This window comes from Primulina eburnea, chromosome 1, assembly GCF_022965805.1.
Source record: "Primulina eburnea isolate SZY01 chromosome 1, ASM2296580v1, whole genome shotgun sequence".
In the NCBI taxonomy this organism is placed as follows: Eukaryota; Viridiplantae; Streptophyta; class Magnoliopsida; order Lamiales; family Gesneriaceae; genus Primulina; species Primulina eburnea.
Genome location: NC_133101.1, coordinates 49,824,349 through 49,842,245, shown reverse-complemented (window position 1 = coordinate 49,842,245; position 17,897 = coordinate 49,824,349).

The following is a 17,897-nucleotide window of genomic DNA, read 5'->3' as shown; positions in this document are numbered from 1 at the left end:
TTAAAATATGATTTTTAAATGTCTACGGGATTTTTATGAATTAAGGAAGACATTTAAAAGACATGTTGCATGCTTGGTTTCAAAAACAAGAAAATGTTATATTATGCATGATTTTTTTAAAGTGATGAGAATGTAAACGTTGAAAGAAGTGAAGTAACTGTGACTAATTCGATAATGTTGGAGATCTCGTGAGGGTGACGGTCCCAGTGGGAGCCTGACGATCGTATTTTCATCATTTCGAAAATGTGGTAACGGTATGTGGTAACGGTAAGAATGTGAATATCGTGAGGGTAAAAGGCCTCTGAGAGAGCCCATTTATGGGAAAAGGCCCTAGAGGGAACCCTGACGATCGTATTTCTATTCGAAAGAGATATGCCAGGGCCCAGTTGACCGGTGAGATTGTTGCTGGTGTCCCACGCCGCCCAATACTGTGGTTTCATGTAGATGGATCCATCGACTTTTTAAGGTTTGAGGAAAGTCACAACTAACGATCTGAATTCAACAAAAAGGAAAAAGGAAAAGGAAAAGGAAAAGGAAAAATGTTTATGATCATAAAAAATGTTTTATGTTATGTCATGTTGAGGAAAAGAAAAAGGTTAAAGATTATGGTTGCATGTCATGAAAAAGTTATTTTTACGTAAAAATATTTTCATTGTTGCATGTGGTTTTATATGTATTATTTGCTATAAATATTACGGTGTGTTGAGTCTTTAGACTCACTAGGTGTGGTGGATGCAGGTGAGATTGAGGGAGGTCTTGATGGATCATTTGACTGGACTGAAGGTGCACACAACCCGATGACCAGCGCTTCTACTTTTTCTGCATTACGATTTATGGTTCATGATTTATGTTAAAGATTTTAAGACTATTTATTTATGCTTTTGAGAGATTTTTGAGAGGTTTAGTATTGGCTATACTTTTCAAATTTATTGCTTTTTAGGTTTATTAAAACATGCGACGATTTCATTTTATGACTATTTCACTTGATTTTTAAAATGCTAGTTGGATGATGTTTTATTTTAAAGGGTAAAATATTTTATAAAAATATTTTCATGACGGTTATGTATATGGCTGAAAATTGAGTGTTAAAAAAAAAATTTCTAGTACATTTTAGCAATAAAAAGGGCAGACATTTCAATTAATTACAGGACCTTACATTTTTTATTTTACTGAAAAAATTAGCGACATATTATATCTAAATCGTCGCTAATTTGCAACGGTGTTTTTCTAAACTGTCGCTAATTAGCAACGACTTAATCAAAAACCTTCAATAAATTAGCGACGGCTTAGTTAAAACGCGTCCTAATTTTAGCGATGGTTTAAGATAAACTGTCGTTCTGAAACCTCGTTGCTAATTTTAGCGAGGGTATATCATAAACTGTCGCTAATTAACGATGGTGACGATTTTTGAAAACCATCGTAATATGATAGCTACAACAATGGTTTAAAACCGTTGTCGTTGAACGCACTTTCAACAACACTGTCAGTTACAACAGTTTTAAATGACCTACGACAACGGATAAAATCCGGGATGTATGTCTAAGTTTAAAACGAATTGGCAAATTAGTCGAGGAGCTAAATTTTACGTCTAAGAAATATTTATGTATTTTAAGGTGTTATGTTAAGTTTGGAATGATTTGGGTCGTCATGTTAAGGTCTAAGTATAAATTGGGAAAGTTAGGATTTCGGGGCAAAACAGTCCTTTTACACTTGAAAAATGTTAGACGTCCTGGTAGTTCTCTGAATGCTGTTATATATGTTAAAATGTTTATTTCAAATGTCTATCGAAGTTTATGATGAAACATTAATGCTAAAGACATGTTGCATGCTTGGTTTGAAAGAAAAATAATTTATATGTGCGTGAATTTTTACAAGTGATAGAAATATGAGAAGTTGAAGGACGTGAATTGATTGTGACTAATACAATGGTACAATGATACGATGATATGTAAGGCCAAGGCTCAGTTGACGGATGAGAGTGTCGTTGATGTCCCCGCAACCCGGTATCGTGGTAAAATGTAGATGGATATATTGATCTACAGCTAATACGAAAGTCACAATTGAGGATTTGAATTAAATAAAAAGGGAAACATATACGTATATGATGAAAGAGAAAAAGTATATGATGAAAGGAAAATGTTTAAGTTTACGCAAATTCATGAAAAGTTAATTTATTGTATTTTTATTGTTGCTTGTGGATGTATATGTATTATTTGCTATCACGGTTAAGGTTTGCTGAGTCAATAGACTCACTAGGTGTGATCGATGTAGTGAGAATGATATTGATGGTAGTACTTGTTGGTTGACCTAGCTAGACTGAAGATGGACACAACCCGATGACCATCACTAGTTTTCCGCAAATAAAATTAAGTTTATGATTTAAGCCATTTTAAGAATTTTATGAAGTTTAGTAATTTAATGCTTTTGAGGGATTTTGAGAGATTAGGATGTTTATGCTTTATTTTGAAAAATATTAAATTTAGGTTTTATTGACAATTTACTATTTCATGTTTTTGAATGCTTTCTTTTGGTTTTCAAATAATTAATTGGTGAGTTTATATTAAATGATGTCAAAAATATATATACATATGTATCGTGTTCGGCCGAAGCTTTGTAAGAATGGTACGAAAAAAAATTCTAGATTTTAAAGAAAAACAAGTAGTGGACGTTTCACCGTTGATCAAACTTAGGAGGCCTTATGAATTTTATAGCCTTTTTTTCGAAAACCCTACCCCTAAGCCACATTCAAACCCTTCAGCCCTAGCTCTTGACCGACCCATACCGATCCTATCTATACCAGTTGGGACCCTAACTGAACCCCTTAGACACTACTGGACCTGCCCTACAGCCCACGCAAGCACAACCCTCACTCGTGCGCTTGAATCCTTGCGCAACTCCCCCATATTCACGCCTACAGCCCCTCCCCTCTCACCAAGTACGGTACCAGCTGGCTAGGACCACGACTAGACCTCCTTAGGACATCTAGACATGTCCCAATAGCAGCCCATAGCCGTGCCCTTCTAGGAAAACACAGCCAAAAACCATAAATTGTTTTTGAACCAAATAACGTGCAGCTTGTTTCCCCTCTTGTCCAGCCCTTATCCCTGCCCCTTATGACCCTTAAACCTATTGAAAAACATCTATTCCCATAGACCTATTATGACATACCTTTTGTGCATCATAAATGTTAATTTAAAAGCAAAAAAACTCAAGTTTTGTTCATGTTTTGCCATAAAAATGAAAATATAAGAAATTGTATTATATTTTTCGTTCAATTATGCTAAAGTACACATAATATGGTACGAACGATGAGTGAAAGAAGATTAAGGCGTGCCTTGGCATATTTCACGCACGAAAAACAATCCTTGACGCGAGAGACATTGGCAGAGAGACGGGGAAGAAAGCTTGATGCGTTTTCTTTTCAAAATAACGTGAAAGCGCCTTGGTTGTGAGGGTGTTTAATCGTGTGTTGCTGCTGATGGAGAGTCCTAGAGTTTCTAGGGGTGAGGAGTGTGTTATGTGGTGTAATTTAGGTTTTAGAAGTTTCAAGTTTTACATAAATAATTGTGTAGGAGTTTAGACCCAATAACCTAGGTATAATAGGTCCATTAGATAGTAGTTAAAATATTTTGTTTAGAAATTTTTTTGAAAAAATTAGCCAAGTTCCCAAAAAGTCTTTATTTTCGTCAAAAATCGAATACTGATTTAAAATACGACTTGGCGCGTAAAAACATATCAAAAGCTTCAATTTCAAATATAATACCTTAAATATATCATATATTAAATAATTCAAAAAAATCATTTAATGAAAATATTTTCCTTTACTGTCCTCGGTCTCTGTTCCTTTATCGGCTCTCGAATAACCTTAAAACATAGTTTTATGCATCTTAATAAAAACTACATTTTAAACAAGTAAATATACCTACCACATTTAATTAATGCAATTAAAATAAAATAAATTAGTCATTTTTTATTTTTTCTAGATTTGAATGCAGTTGGATTACGTTATCGCATTTTGGACCTCACAATTCCTCCTTCCCTTGAATAAAATTTCATCCTCGAAATTAAACTTACAGAATAACTTTGGATAGTGACTCATCATGTCCCTCTCAGTTTCCCAGTAGCTTCCCCCTCCGAATGATTTAGCCACTTGACTTTGACCATTTGTATAACATTATTTCGGAGTCTTTTTTCTTGCCTATCCAGAATTTGTATATGTCTTTCCTCGTAAGACATATTCGAAGTCAACTGCAGAGGCTCATAATTTAGTACATGTGAAGGATTTGACATGTACTTTCGCAGCATCGAGATATAGAACACATTATGCACTCCAGCTAACGTCGGTGGCAACGCTACTTTATAGGCTAATGTTCCAATCTTCTATAGAATCCAAACAGTCCAATGAACCTTGGACTGAGTTTGCTTTTTTAAATATCATAACACCCTCCAGAGATGCTGATAGACTTAATTTAATTGCAGTGATGATAGTCAAAACTAGTAGATCTCGTTAATTAAAACCAGAAGACTATATGAAAACAAAAGTTCTTTTGTCCCCTCAACTAAGCAGTACTCTTCGAGTACTTAATAGCTTAGAAAAACAGAAGCAGAACTTGAATCACTACTAGAAATAGAACCTATCATTGATATAATAAATGTTACTGTTACTTTACCAAGTACGAGTATTAAATGCTTCATTAATGCTGAACGAAGTCATTTAATACGCATTACCTATTTTAGTATGTAACAAGACTGATTGTTTTATAGTCTTTTTGTACGAACCTTTTTAAGCAATAAAGCTATTTCTATCAGAAGTCAAAGAAGCCGTTTTGATTATAGATGTTGGATTCAAGTTATATATATATAGATCAAAACCTTTTTAAAGAAAAAAACACTGAAACTCATTATCTATCCAATGTTGAAATAAACAACTGTGAACCAATCGTTATTTTCCAAGCTCAACTTGTAGAAAAGCAGTACACACTTCATATCTTACATCTGATCTTTGGAGAACATTTTGTACTGCTGTTTCTTCACCTCTTCAAGTAAAAACACCTTACGATAGTTTTTGAAGAAGAGTTTGTAAACTGGAAAAGAGTTTTTCCAGAACCTTGTTGTAGTAAATTATATTGTGTTGAGTTTCTAAGAGTTTTAGTAGGCAAAGTATAAGTCCTGCTGAAGTGGGTGTATACAAGTGTTGTATTGTAAAATCCAAAGTTTTTTAGTGATACCTTCTAAAATAAGAAAAGGGGAGACGCAGAAGATTTTATCTTCGAACTTCCAGAAACAACTATTTTTCTACTGCCTACTGTTATTACTGTTTTTCACCTAACTCCATTGGATTGTTTCCGCACTTATTATTGTGATCTGCTGGACGTACTCTTGAACAAGAACAGCTACAATCTCTAACAGGATTCTAGCACCCTTTGCAAAAACTATCGTCAAAGGAAAGAGTTTATTCACCCCCCTCTAAACTCTACATTGATCCCCAACAAGTGGTATCAGAGCAGATTTCTCTTGTTCTGAAATATTTACAAACAACTATGACACATTTCAGCAAGGTTCCTATGTTCTCAAAAGAAAACTTTGATGATTGGAAGATCCGGATGCAAGCTCATCTTCCGGCCCAAGATGATGACATGTGGTATGTCATCATAGATGGTCCATTAAAATTTTAAGCCTAATACAACTGTTGCTGTTACTGATGGTTCGCCACAAATGGTTGAAAAACCAAGAAGCGAATGGACTTGCAAAGATAAGAAGAAAGCCAATCTTGATAATGTTGTGAAGGACATTCTTTACAAAACCCTCGATAAAAATACCTTCAGCAAAATCAAAATGTGTTCTACTACTAAAGAGATTTGGGAAAAGCTCATCCAGATCTGTGAAGGAAATGAGCAGACGAAGGAAAATAAACTGTATGTAGCGATGCAGAAGTTTGAAATTATGAAAATGAAAGTTGGTGAAACTCTAAATGAGTTTGATGAACCTTTCAGCAGCTTGGTTAATGAGCTAGCAGCTCTGGGCAAAGAGCATGTCAATAGAGAAATAGCACCCAAGGTGATGAGAGCTTTACCCAGGGAGTGCTATATTGCTACTAGAGTCTCTAAAGATCTAAAAAAATTGGAGTTACATGACTTGTTTGCTGACTTGAAGGCCTATGAGTTCGAATTGGAAGTAAGGAGCGGAGAAGATCCCTCAACAAATCTACCAACCAAGGCTCTTGCTGCTACTACTTCTGCTGCTGCTGCTGAAGTTTTTCCACAAGCAACACCTGCCACCTTCATTGAGAGCACTTCTGAAAATACTTCTGAAAAGATCAGCAATGATGTTATATCTCTCTTTGTGAAGAAATTCTCCAAATTTATGAAAAAGAATCATCGAGCTTACCAAAGCCCTAATCGGAACTTCAATAAGGATTCGCCACCTGGTGATATGGCGTGCGTCAACTGTAGAAAGATCGGTCACTTTATTGCTGATTGTCCAATGCCCAAGAAGGATGATCAGAAGAAGAAGGAATACAAAAGGAATGACAAGAAATTCAGAAGAGACCGAAAAGCGATGATTGTTGAGGAAAACAAGTCTAAATTAAATGGGCTGACTCCAGTTCCGAGTCATCTGACTCAGAAAGTCATTCTAGTGAAAGTGATGTAGAAGAGATCAAGTGTCTTATAGCGGATATTGAACCAATCTCGACATCTGGAGAGGTACTAGACTTTGACAATGACGAATTTACACGAACTAATTTAATTAAAGCACTGCATGACATGGTAAAAGAATACTCGAGAATTTCTCAATCATTCGAGGAAGTTAAGACTGAAAATTAAAACTTGAAAAATCAAGTCAGTAAGTTCACTTGTTTGCAAGAAAATAGCTGCAATGATTTAAAAGTTGAGATGAGTAAGTTAAGAACTGAGAATGACAGGGTTAATGCAGATTACCAGACGATGAATTCTGAGAATCAGAAGCTATCTATTCTGGTAAATGCATGGAACAAGTCTTATGTTTCTTTAAAGAAGATGCAAGAATTGCAGAAGCAATCCGGTGACAGAAGTTCTCTCGGATTCAGCGATAATGAAAGCACTTCTGAAACTAGTACCAAGCCAGAACTGGATAAAAGCAAAGGGAAATCATTCACTTGGTCAAATCCAGTGTGGTATATGAACCTGAAGTACCAACTGTTCGAGTTGAAAGGAATGTAAATCAGATGAACAGAAGAAAGAATTATGGTCTAGGTTATGTTGAACCTAAGGGGAGAGTTCACCAGAGTGCTGGATCCAGTAGATGATTCAACTCAAGAAAATAACCCTCTATGAAGGTTAAAAACTACCAGTACTATAATTCTAGACCTGTTCAGAAGAGATACATGCCAGACAACACAAATAGAAGGGAAGAACAACATTCCAATGTGCATACTGTTAGAAATAACAGAACTTTTATTGCACATACCTCTTTGGATACCCGAAGTACAAGGCCACCAAGAATTGTACAAATGTGGGTTCCTAAATGACTGATAAGACTTGGACCCAAATAGATTTTGGTACCAGATACTAAAATTTGTGTTTGCAGGAACAATAGAAGAGAATCAAAATCAGCAGCTCCACATGGTATCTGGACAGTGGATGCTCAAGACACATGACTGGACAAAAAAATCTACTATCAGAAGTAATGAGTTGTACTGGGCCAAAGATAACTTTTGGGGACAACTCAAAAGGTAAAACCGTGGGTAAGGGTAAGATAATCTATAGTAACATAACTATTAATGATGTACTACTGGTTGAGAATCTCTGTTAAAATTTGATTAGCATTAGTCAATTGTATGATAATGATTATTCTGTAGCTTTTCAGAAGCACACATGCACAGTTAAAGATTCTGCTAAGTCTACTGTATTAACTGGAAAGAGAGAAGGAAACACCTACAAAGTTTCATAGAACTTAGATCATGCTACTGTTCCTACATGTTTAGTTGCTTCCCTTACTGATAAGCATTGGCTCTAGCACAAGAGATTGAATCACCTGAATTTCAAGTCAATCAATAATCTCAAGAAGCAGAACATTGTTGATGGATTTCCCGATATTAACTTTGTTAATAATCATGCATGTTCTGTATGTCAACTTGGAAAGCAGGTGAGATCTAGCTTCAAGAATAAAGGTAGTAAATCAACTTCAAGGTGTTTGGAATTATTGCATATGGACTTGTTTGGTCCAATCTCTATCATGAGTTTAGGGGGAATGTAGTATACACTTGTTGTTGTTGATGATTTTTCTAGATTTACATGGGTAATATTTCTTACCGGAAAAGATCAAACCAGTAGCATGTTGATCAAGCTTCTGAAAAAGAATTAAAATGAAAGATTTATTTCCATCATTAAAATCAGAAGTGATCGGGGCACTGAGTTTACTAACAAGATTCTTGAATTGTACTTAAATGAACAGGGAATTCATCATGAATGTTCAGCTGTCAGGACGCTTCAACAAAATGGAGTGGCTGAGAGGAGAAACAGAACTCTTAAGGAAGCTGCTAGAACAATGCTAGCAGATGCAGACATCTCTCAGCGCTTCTGGGCAGAAGCAATCAACACAGCATGCTACACACAAACCAGAACCATGATCAACAAAAGTCACAATCAGACTCCATATGAAATATGGAAAGGGAGTAAACCTAACGTATCTTATTTTCATGTATTTGGTTGCAGATGCTTTGTTCACAACAATGGTAAAAACTTTTTGACTGCATTTGATCAAAATCAGAAGCTGGACTTTTTCTTGGTTATTCAACAGTAAGCAAAGCTTTTAGAATCTTCAACAATAGAACTCTTAATGTTGAAGAATCTATTCATGTTGTCTTTGATGAAGATAGCAGTGCTCCTGAAATTTCTAACGCATCAAATCTAACTAACAGGTTAGACAGAATTCATCTGGAACTGGATAGTGAAGATGACGCAAAACCTATAGTTAAAGATGCTCAAAATCCAGAACCAGACATTCCTCTGGTAGAAAAAATTATTCAGACACAAGATTTACCAGAACCAGAAGTGGACATTCCAAAACCTGCTACTGCTCCAGCTGAGCCTATTTCGAATACATCAAACCAAGAAGAAATCTCGTTAAACCCTTTAGTTTGGAGGAAATCACATCCTCCATCCTTGGTAATTGGTAATCCTGCAGCTACATTAAGAACTAGAAGGCAAATGATTAATGAATATATGCATGCTACCTTTATCTCTCAGGATGAACCAAATAAAATTGAAGAAGCTCTTCTGGATCCCAGTTGGATAAAAGCTATGCAAGAAGAGCTGAATCAATTTAAGGGAAATAAATTGTGGTTTCTTGTACCCAGACCATCTCATCAAGCCATTATTGGAACTTGGTAGGTATTCAGAAACAAACTAAATGAAGAAGGCACTGGGGTCAGAAATAAAGCAAGACTGGTAGCTCAAGGTTTTAGACAAGAAGAAGGAATAGAGTACGATGAAACCTTTGCACCAGTAGCAAGGCTTGAAGCCATCAGAATGTCTTTGGCCTTTGCTGCTTTCAAAAATATCAAATTTTATCAGATGGACGTGAAAAGTGCATTTCTTAATGGACTACTGCAAGAAGAGGTCTATGTTGAACAACCTCCAGGTTTTCTCGACCATTTCTTACCTCATCGTGTATTTTAATTACACAAAGCTCTGTACAGTTTAAAACAGACACCTAAAGCATGGTATGACACCCTCTCACAATTCCTTGTCAATCATGATTTTACAATTGGCATAGTACATAAGACTCTATTTACCCTAGTTAAGAATAAGCACATTTTGTTAGTACATATTTATGTTGATGACATAATTTTTGGGTCAACTAACCCCAAATTATGTGCAAAGTTTGCTAAGTTAATGTAGGATCAGTTTGAAATGAGCATGAGGGAGAATTAACATTCTTCCTAGGACTACAGATCAAGCAACTTGATACTGGAATTTTCATAAATCAAGCTAAGTATACCAATGAGCTACTGAAAAAGATTGGTATGGAAGCATGCTCTGCTGTTTCCACTCCAATGAGCTCATCTACTAAACTTGATAAGGATGATAATGGAATTCCAGTAAAGGTAACTCAGTATCTTGGTCTTATTGGTTCTCTGTTATATCTTACTACCAGTAGACCTGATATTATGTTTACTGTTTGCATTTGTGCAAGATTTCAATCTAACCCTAAACAGTCACATTATATGTAATGCCCGAGATTTTAGTTTGATACTTTTGAATTGTTATATATTATGAATAAGACGATGGAAGAACAGATGTGGAGAAGCGACATTGCAAATTGAGTTTATTGGCAAAGAGAGAGACCGCACCCGCGCCAAGAAGTAGACCGCACCCGCGGTGTAAGGGCAGAAAGTTGGATTTTTGATTGTAATAGCCACCGCATCCGCGCTTAAGCTTCTACCGCACCCGCTCTTGGAGGGCAGTAGGGTACGTTTTTGGGGTAGAACGTGCACCGCACCAACGGTACCAAAGGGAGCGCACCCACAGTCCAAGCTTCTGGAAAATTTGATGTATATCAGTACACTGAGCGCACCCGCGGTGCAAAAGTGAGTGCACCCCCGGTGTGACGTGCAGCATGAAAAATAATCCACGTTTCCTAGTGTTTCATGCAGTATATATATGATGTCTTCTTTCGAAATTGAGAGAGAAAAGAGTGGAGACTCTCTAGGGAAAAAGCTTTCTTGTTTTTGTAGGTTTAAATTGTGAATTGTGAGAAATCCGTCCGTCCAATTTTGAGTCCGACTTCAGTTCTGAGTTCCTCTCGACACGAGCTACACAAAGACGTAAGTTTTATTACGTTTTGAGATTATTTTAAAATATGATGTTTATGGAATTGAATATGATTCATATATGTTGTTCTCGAGACAATAGACATCGTATAATCGAAACTGGATTAAAGAACAGACTGTTTATGCAATTGTTATGAATTTTCAGAGTTGATTCGATTGTGGTTATACCGATTTGATATCAAAATTATGTTGTTATCGATTATGAGGTGTTGGAATTGATATCTGATTTATACTGTATCGCTGGGTATATTGATATTATTAAGATTTGGATCTGATGAGTTGTTGATTTGAATATACTGATATTGTATTGCCGGTATTGCGAGACTGTACAGAATTGAGATTATGATTCGTATTGATAGCGATTATGAGTTGTATTATTATATCTGTGATGTTGAGATTGACGGGGCTATCAAGACCGTATTGTTATGCCGTCGAAACATCAGTAGATTAATTTTGATCAGATTCAGTAGTGATTGAGATTGCATTGTATGTCGTCGACATTGATCAAATTATGTATTGAATTGAGTATTGATCAGTACAGGTTTTGAATTGAGTGATACATTGACACCGTCTATTTTATATTGTCATTTCAGACTAGATATGGACAGATTTGACTTCGAGACTTCGACTTCGTCAGATCGGGAAGACAAATGTATAAGTCAATGTGGTATTGGGAGATCGACTCAAGTAGGATATACTTGAGTTTCCCTAAATCACATACTTACTGTTATTATATGCATTGATTTAATTTGATATGCTTGTTCTATTGATTTATTGGAAGCATGTATTAGACAAATATTAGACGAGTGATCTTGTGACAGAAGTGTCTGATAGTGGTGGGATCGCCACGGGCACATTGCACGATGTCACAAGATAGTGTATTGACGATAGTGCCAAGGTCTGTTACCGGATGATTGGCTATCGATGTGGATAGAATTGGAGTTTCTTCTATTACCGGTGATCGATACCATATCGATGTGGATAGAATCGGAGTTTCTTTTATTACTGGTGATCGATATGGAATGCCAACGTCTGGAAATCGGGATCCCTAGACTAGGAATGAGTCTAGTCTTAGATGTGGAGTCACGAGTCTGGTTGACAGTTTATATGGATTATGTTCTTAGGAACTGATATAGTATTACTAGTTCGTGTTCCTGATTTTGGGACATGTTCAGAGTATGATTTATAGTTTGATATTAATTCATGTTCTGTTTGCGATACATGTTATGAATATATGTTTCATGCTTTTATATATGTTATATCAAATGCATGTTTCGTTGATTTATATTGGGAATATAATTCTCACCAGAGTTATCCAGCTGTTGTCATGTTTGTATGTGTGCATGGCAACAGGTGGAACAGGATCAGGGTCGAGGAGATGAGGAGAGATCATGATAGAGTGGAGACTACGGACTTTATTGTAAACAGGATTTGAACACTTGATATTTAGTTTTCGAACCTTAGTTTTTATGGATTGTAGACCGTACAGGACATGTACTTTTTTTTATACGAATATGTATATTAGTTTCATTCCATTACGTTCCGCATTTAAAGAATTTTTTTTTGTATGACCCAAATTACTGGATTTGTAAATTGATCCTAATTATGATTAAGAATTGGATTAGCGTCCGGGTCCCCACAACAAGTGGTATCAGAGCCATAGGTCCAGAACTATAAGTTTTTGAGACTGAGATAGAGGATAGTGAGCGGGGTAGATTGAGTTTTCTTTCCTTGCATGTGATTGCTAGAATGTGATTTATTATAATGTTGACTTACATTGTATACGTTAATAGTGCAGTATGTTTTACTGTTTTGTTTGAAGATACATGTTACCTGAATATCTGAGTTGATTTGGTAATGTGTATTATTTGGAAATGAATCAGAACCCATTCTTGATCAGAGGTAAGCTGATCAGGAAGGGACTGAGACGGATTTGTCTCATGTGACTGATAATTCTGGTGATTATCAGATATACCCCCTAGAAGAATTCCGGAACGAGGTAGTACTTCGACCGATCAGAGGGATGTGTCAGAAACTCTGATGGAAACACAGTTGATGAGGTTTCAGTCATTTCAACCGCCGATTCTGAAGGGCACTGAGACACCAGTCGAGTGTGAGAATTGGTTAGAGGATATAGAAATGTTATTTGAATTTTTGGGTTTCACAGATGATTGAAGAGTTAAACTGATTGGGCACCAGTTATGGGAAGTCACAAGGAGTTGGTGGCTGGTAACTAAAGAAGCCTTAGAACAGCGTGGTCCAGTGATTACATGGAAATTTTTTAAAGTTGAATTCTATCAAAGATTCTTCCCCGTATCATACAGACAGGATAAAAGTGCAGATTTTGTAAATTTAAGACAGGGTCAGTTAAATATTGATGAGTATTTGTCCCAGTTCTTCACCTTGCTACGTTTTGCCCCTCACGTGGCTAGGAATGATGCAGCTATATTTGATCAGTTCATCCAGGGATTGAATCCGGAGATACGTACATTGGTAAATGTGAAACCACCAAATATCTTTGCTGATACTCTGAACAGAGCCAGAAGAGCAGAAACAGTTCTAATGAGACAAAAGGAAGCTTCTTATATTCTTCCAACACCGAGACCACAGCAACTGCTTCCTAGAATCGAGATTGGTAGCAGCAGTAGTGAAAAGAAAGAACAATTGAAAGCTCGAAAGAAGCAGTTCAAGAAGTTAGGGAGCGGCTCACCTAGCTTAAGTGGTTGTAGCCCAAGTTATACCGGAGTGTATTGTAGAGCCTGTGGAGGAAGACATCCCACGGAGCAATGCCAGGGAGTGACTGGTAGATGCAATTTCTGTAAACAGCAGGGACATTGTGCTAGAGTTTTTCAATAGAAATGTTCCCGAAGCTTCCAGGGAGCAGAGGCATCTGGTTATGGTGACCGAGGAACAGACCCAGGATGAACTTGATGATATAGTGACAGGTAACTGTTCTTTTGCGATTAGTTTGCATATGTATTGATAGATACTAATGCATGCCCTACGATTATTTTTGAATGAATTGTATTGATAGATGCTTGATCTGTTGGGTCTGTATATACTGTAGTATTGATTTCTTTATCTTTTGGGGGAAAGATTGGTATCAGTGAATTCTGTAAATATCGTATACTGCAGTGAAATGATAATGATATGGATCTATACTATGTTGTACTTGTGTTGCTTGATTTTGAATTCATTATGGATATTGATGTGTTGACAAGTACAGAACTAAGGTAGATTCTTGCCAGGAGATGATAAGATTCGGAACTGAAATTGCCGAAGAATGAATAATATATGGTAAGGATTTTCGATTTAAAATTCCTTTGATATCTGTATTGATTATGACTCGATGATTATCGAAAGGAATGGAGTAATTCCTTCTGTATTCAATGGATTACTGAAACTGAGCGTATCATGAACTGATTTGCCAGTAGCTGGAGAATTGCTAAAGTTTTCCTAGATGAGATTCCGAGTTTGCCTTATATTAGGGAAAATGATTTCAGCTACTGTTCCTATTGTTAGAATTCTATACAGAATGATGTTGATTATATCGGAAGAATTGAAATATCAGTTAGAAGATTTACTGCCTGAGAGTTAGAATGACTTCTGATTGAGTGTTTCTCTTTAAGATACTTCAGTTCTGATTATGGGTTGATGAATCCTGTGTTTAGAGGTATTATAATAATTTTATGCCGTTTATCTATGATATCTTGATATATTCGTGGCATATGACTGACTGAATTGAATACCTTGTATTGAATGATCTGAGAACTGAAATTGTTGTATACAGAAATTGTTCAGATATGTGTTTTGACTGAAACAGATTGTATTTGTGGTATGTAATATCTGATTATAGTATACTGATTGATCTTGACACAGTTGAGGCCGTTATCAGTGATTGAGAACGATACCGATGGCACAAAAGTCAGAAATTCATATTTGTCTGCGGTTAACAAATTATGATATGTGACTATTGTAGTGAAATTGCTTGAGAATTGTTATTGTTCTAAAACAGTATTGAAGACAGATTATATTGTTTGGGGGACATTACATTCGAAGATGATATAGCAGTTAATTTAAACAACATCGAAGATATGATCGAGTAGCCAAATTGACAGTATTCAGAAATTATTGTTTATGAGGATCAGAGCAGAGCATCGATCAGAGTAACATATATGTGACAGAATCGTCTCTTTGTACAGAATATTTCAGATTGATATTACAGAATTCGATATCGATAGTCAGAACAGGGTGTCGATCAGAATATCAGGTAAGTAATACTGTCTTGTATGTTAATAACTGATTTATTTGTGCCAGATATATTTCAAATCTAAAATGACATATATGGTCAGAAGCGCACAATAGTTGATTCAGTATTCTTTCTGGTAGCAGAAAAGGGGAAAACAGGAGATTGGTTACATTCGATTATCGATTTTTGAATAGAAATGGGATTGAGCAACAAAATGAAGATTATTCTGTTGTTGAAAACATAGTAAGATTGTCAGAATATCAAAGAGACTATCTAAAAGACAAAATCCGCTATGAGATTGAGATTTCAGAAGTGATTCATTGAGATGAGTTTTTTGATTAAACTCTGTTATACATTTCTTCTGATGTATCTGATTGGATTGCCTATGAGTTCGAGGATGAACTCATATCTAAGAGGGGGAGAAATGTAATGCCCGAGATTTTAGTTTGATACTTTTGAATTGTTATATATTATGAATCAAGCGATGGAAGAACATACCTGGAGAAGCGATGTTGCAAACTGAGTTTATTGCAAAGAGAGAGACCGCACCCGCGCCAAGAAGTAGACCGCACCCGCGGTGTAAGGGCAGAAAGTTGGATTTTTATTGTAATAGCCACCGCACCCGCGCTTAAGCTTCTACCGGACACGCGCTTGGAGGGCAGTAGGGTACGTTTTTGGGGCAGAACTTGCACCGCACCCGCGGTACCAAAGGGAGCGCACCCGCAGTCCAAGCTTCTGGAAAATTTGATGTATATCAGTACACTGAGCGCACCCGCGGGGCAAAAGTGAGCGCACCCGAGACAATAAACATCGTATAATCGAAACCGGATTAAAGAACATACTGTTTATGCAATTATTATGAATTTTCAGAGTTGATTAGATTGTGGTTATACCGATTTGATATCAAAATTATGTTGTTATCGATTATGAGGTATTGGAATTGATATCTGATTTATACTGTATCGCTGGGTATATTGATATTATTCAGATTTGAATCAGATGAGTTGTTGATTCGAATATACTGATGTTGTATTGCCGGTATTACGAGACTGTACAGAATTGAGATTATGATTCGTATTGATAGCGATTATGAGTTGTATTATTATATCTGTGATGTTTAGATTGACGGGGCTATCAAGAGCGTATTGTTATGCCGTCGAAACATGAGTAGATTAATTTTGATCAGATTCAGTAGTGATTGAGATTGCAGTGTATGTCGTCGACATTGATCAGATTATGTATTGATTTGAGTATTGATCAGTACAGGTTTTGAATTGAGTGATACATTGACACCGTCTATTTGATATTGTCATTTCAGACTAGATATGGACAGATTTGACTTCGAGACTTCGACTTCGTCAGATCGGGAAGACAAAGTTATAAGTCAATGTGGTATTGAGAGATCGACTCAAGTAGGATATACTTGAGTTTCCCTAAATCACATACTTACTGTTATTATATGCATTGATTTAATTTGATATGCTTGTTCTATTGATTTATAGAAAGCATGTATTAGACGAATATTAGACGAGTGATCTTGTGACATAAGTGTCTGATAGTTTTGGGATCGCCACGAGCACATTGCACGATGTCACAAGATAGTGTATTGGCGATAGTGCCAAAGTCTGTTACCGGATGGTTGGCTATCGATGTGGATAGAATTGGAGTTTCTTCTATTACTGGTGATCGATACCATATCGATGTGGATAGAATCGGAGTTTCTTTTATTACTGGTGATCGATATGGAATGCCAACATCTGGAAACCGGGATCCCTAGACTAGGAATGAGTCTAGTCTTAGATGTGGAGTCACGAGTCTGGTTGACAGTTTATATGGATTATGTTCTTAGGAACTGATATAGTATTACTAGTTCGTGTTCCCGATTTTGGGACATGTTCAGAGTATGATTTATAGTTTGATATTAATTCATGTTCTAATTGCGATACATGTTATGAATATATGTTTCATGCTTTTATATCTGCTATATGAAATGCATGTTTCGTTGATTTATACTGGGAATATAATTCTCACCGGAGTTATCCGGCTGTTGTCTTGTTTGTATGTGTGCATGGCAACAGGTGGTACAGGATCAGGGTCGAGGAGATGAGGAGAGATCATGATAGAGTGGAGACTACGGACTTTATTGTAAACAAAATTTGAACACTTGATATTTAGTTGTCGAACCTTAGTTTTTATGGATTGTAGACCCTATAGGACATGTACTTTATTTTTATACGAATATGAATATTAGTTTCATTCCATTACGTTCCGCATTTAAAGAAATTTTTTTTGTATGACCCAAATTATTGGAATTGTAAATTGATCCTAATGATGATTAAGAATTGGATTAGCGTCCGGGTCTTCACATTATATTGCTGCTAAACGTATTCTGAAGTACTTAAAGGGAACTCAAAATGTCGGCTTATGGTATCCCAATTATTCATCTTTTAATTTTATTGGATATTCAGATGCTGATTATGCAGGTTGCAAACTAGACAAAAAAAGCACAAGTGGTTTTGTCAATTCCTTGGTGATATGCTGATCTTCTGGTTTAGTAAAAAGAAGACTTTCATAGCTACGTCTACTGCAGAAGCAGAATACCTCTCTGTTGGAAGTTGCTGTTCTCAAATATTGTGGATACAACAACAGTTTAAAGACTATGGAGTTCATATTTCTGAATCACCTATCTTCTGTGACAATACCAGTGTCATTGCAATTACGCAAAATCCAGTACTTCATTCAAGAACAAAGCACATCGACATTAGACATCATTTTATTAGAGATCATGTGCAGAAGAAGAACATTCGTCTAGAATACGTTTCTACTGATTTACAA